We start from the raw sequence: 4098 nt of genomic DNA, 5'->3' as shown, positions 1-4098 counted from the left end.
CTAAATTTGAGGTTTAGATTTGTGAGAATTGATGCTGTATGAAGTGAGTAGAACCAGGAGAACATTGTACAAAACTACAACAAGATTGTATAATGATCAATTCTGATGGATGTGGATCTTTTCAACAGTGAGGTGATGAAGGCCAGTTCCTTTGGTTTTGTGATGAAGAGAGCCATTTTACACAGAGAGAGGACTGTAGGAACTGAGTGTGCTTCATAATATAGTATTTTTTTCTTATATGCTTGAATTTTGTTTTCTTTCTTTTTCTTTCTTTTTTTTTTTTTGATCTGATTTTTCTTGTGCAGCTTGATAATTGTAGAAATATGTATAGAAGAATTATACATGTTTGACATACATTGGATTACTTGTTGTCTAAGGGAAGTGATGGGGAAAGTGAGGGAAAATATTGGATCACAAAGCTTTAAAATAAGGAATGATCATAATCAACAAGATTACTTTAGTGGATCTGGTTTCTGGGGTGGCAATAGGGTTAACGCTAGTGCTATGAAGGTAATGGACTTGCCTCTTGTGTCTGAACAAAAGCACCATGTAGCCACTAGAAATGGCCATGAATCCCAGAAATACAACATCATGAAGTGTCTTCCACATAACAAGATTAGAGGTTGTTATGGCAAGCCAGTTTATTGAACAGTATCCTAGATTACTCTTAAGGTGAACTGAATGTGTTGTTCCTAGGGTTAGTCACATGTAGAGGCACAACTACTCTACCAACAAATTGAGTACCCACATGAAGACACATGATGGAACAATGTACTTTGGAGCTTTGGCTTTGAATTTGGAAAATTTGGGGTTGTTGGAAGTGATGGTGATGTCCTAGAAGACACTCAGGAGGCAGGTATTGCGAAGTGAAAATCCTTGAAACACACTTTGCAGATAAATAATGATTTTACATTCAGTGTCAGGAAAATTTTTTGGATACAAACTTACATTGCATTTGGTATTCCCCTAAAAAGAATCATTATAATTAGGGAAAGGAACAAATTAACAAAAATCATATCTATTGGGTTTTTCCTTTTACCAGTAACTAAATTAAAGCCATAAAAGCAAAGGAGTAAAGGATCCCTAAAGACTCCAATTATAACCTGGAGCATATGTAAAATACACAGCATATCATCTTTAGATTGCATTCCTTTTCTCTTGGATAGCATGATATTGTGATCCAAAGTGACCTGGGAAAGAAGAGAGAAGTATTTGTTTTACAACTGGGAATTCAAAATCAGATTCTGCACATTCCTTACCAATGAGGTGATGTTCAGTAATCCTTAGTTATTTCAGAAATGCAAAGTTTTAGAAAATATTTTACGCATCAGATTTTTTTTTTTACTTTCTTAATGCAAGTATTCTTATTTTGGGGCATTGTAAAATGGTGTGTTTTTTTGTAAATAGGGATTTTTAATTATATTTTATGTCTCATGTGTTTATGTATTTATTTGATTGTATACTTATGTAAATATATTTGCCTTTTGTTCAGAATGGCACTGATATTTCATAGATCTCATAAAAACTGGACCCATATGATCAGATAATTTTTTACAGAAAAAAAAAAGTTACTTAATACATATCTCTTTATATTTATTATTTAAAAATAAAATAAAAAATAGGAAAAGAAAAAGAATATCTTGTCATATACACAATAGAATATAAGAAAGTATTTATAATATGAAGCAATAAATTTTTATCAAGAAAATCTATATAATATATATAACATGTGTTCAGAGATGACCTTTTTTCTTTACCTCTTGTAGTTTTTTTTTCACTGTGTACTTTTCTCCCCCTTCTTCCTAAATTTAAATCTTGAAGAAAAGTACAATTTTAATATTCAGATAGACAGATATAAAGACACATTCTGTGAGTATATATATATATGTATATATATATATAATATATATATATATACATATATATATATATAAGCAGACTCACATATACAAATGAACTTATACACAAATATAAGTATGTTTCATGCCTATATATAGCTATCTATAACCACTTATGTATATGCATCTATGTAATACTACACAATGCTTGTGTGTACCTCTGTATCTCTGGAGGTGGATAACATCTTTCTTGATAAGTTGAAGTTGTTCTATAGTTTTCTAAATCCATATATTAATCATTTACTGTTATAGTCACTTCTCTATGACAAAACTTGTAATTTTGGAAGAAGCTAAGATGGATTTGTCAGGCAACATCAACATCATTGTGACTAGGAGTACTGATGCACCTGCACTTGTTTTAATCAGATATCATTGAAGAGAAGTCTTTGTTTGTTTGTTTGTTTGTTTGTTTTTCCTTAGTTACTAAGTGAAATATTTGTAATGCTCTTATGGGCCTCTTGTGATAGCAGAGAAAATACAAATCTTTTCAGGAGTAAGTCATTGTAATTCTAAAGGTCATAAATTCTTTCATTTCAATGATCCTGTTGCCTTTAAAATGGGCACATCGATGACCACAAAGAAACATTCACAAATGCAACTGTCACTGATGGGGAACTGTCACTAGGAATCTTCCCAGTACATGCTTTGAGTATTCCAAATGGAATACAGTTTCTAAGGCAGACTCTAAGAAGTGAAAAGACTTCCAAATCAGGGGAATATCAACATGCACACAAAGGAAAGTGTTAGGGAAACAATTTGTCAAGAACAATATTATCCATCTCATAGATTCTTCTTATGTGTTCTTTATTGACAATATAGGCAGCTGTAGGGCAATCCGGAAAATAATCTTGGGCAAAATTCTACTTGAAGTCAGATTTCTTGATTATATAAAGTCCTCTATTCCCTCTATCACCTGGTTATTTGATGATTCACTAAAATATTCCCAATCCTCTTGTGAATTACTCCTGTCTTTGCTTTGCCTGGATCTAATTGATCCAAAAGCCTGGCTTGATAAGGAGACTCTATCAAGATTTATTTCTTAAATAGAAAACTCCAAGCATTAAGGCTCTATGATAATGCTTATTTAATAAGAGAAAGTTGAAATAAAGTTAAAGTTCAATTATGAGCAAGAGAACATTCACTACTGCCAGTCTCTCCTAATTCTTAGGCCCTTAGAGAACTCTCTGGTTATTGTTTTTTGCAGTGTTTAAGACAATTTTAAGTCAATTTTACCAAGCTCACCTCTGTCTGAGGTCTTCAGAGATACTTGGCCATCATTTCATAGGAATGATGGTTTAAGTAGATGATAGAGAACTTGAGAGTGTGGTATGCAAGCTCAGAATCTTTATTCACCTGTTTACATCCTACCCTCTTACCTCCTTCACACTGTTAGTTACTACTATCTTTGCTTTGCCTGCATTTAATAGTTCCAAAAGCCTGTCTTGATAATGAAGCTCTATCAGGATTTATTTCTCCAATAGCATACACCAAGCTTCAAGGCTCTTTGTTAATGCTTATTTAATAAGATAAAGTTGAAATAAAGTTTAAGTTCAATTCTGAACAAGAGAGCTCATGAAGAAATGGTGGCTAATGGATCATGGTGACAGCAGGAAGGGGGAAAAAGTATCTAGCATTAACAGAACAGGCCCTGCTTGATTGAAATGGACACTTTCATTGGAAATATTGCATCACTAGCACTAGTCCATTCATCTTCAGATATGGTAGAATACATGTCACAAATGGTGGTAGGAAAAGATTCATTTCCAGGATACTATAACTTGGTCACAAAGATAAAGAATGGGGTGCAGTCAAATCAGTGGTCTATACTTTCTTGTCCAACAGTAATTCAAAGACTACAAAACATGACAGACATTTCAACAGTAAGGTTCAAAATTTGGGCACATGGCTCTGTTATGGAACATGTTTAATTAGCTTTATTAATAATAACTTCCCTTGGAGGAGCTAAGATTTCATTAGCATATCATTGAGTTATGTTCAAGGAAGGAGGACATATTAAGATATGCATGTAAACATTCTAAAACAAAGGAAAAAAACAAAAACTACACTTAATCTGTTGTTAATAGTAGCTAGATAATGACTTTTGTGATGCTATCTATTGAAATTAAAGGTTGTATTATCTGCAGATAAAAAAATGATGCTCATACTGTTTTTCAGCTTTTAGTTAAAAAAAAACTGGATG

The 4098-nt window shown here is 32.6% G+C and overlaps 1 pseudogene; it reads right to left on the bottom strand.

Moving 5' to 3' along the window:
- Window positions 1–411: 411 nt before the first annotated feature.
- On the bottom strand, window positions 412–1148 carry LOC141547397 (vomeronasal type-1 receptor 4-like; annotated as a pseudogene).
- Between the last annotated feature and the right edge of the window lie 2950 nt (window positions 1149–4098).

This window comes from Sminthopsis crassicaudata, chromosome 6, assembly GCF_048593235.1.
Source record: "Sminthopsis crassicaudata isolate SCR6 chromosome 6, ASM4859323v1, whole genome shotgun sequence".
Lineage (NCBI taxonomy): Eukaryota > Metazoa > Chordata > Mammalia > Dasyuromorphia > Dasyuridae > Sminthopsis > Sminthopsis crassicaudata.
This window is presented reverse-complemented; position numbering and strand designations above follow the sequence as displayed.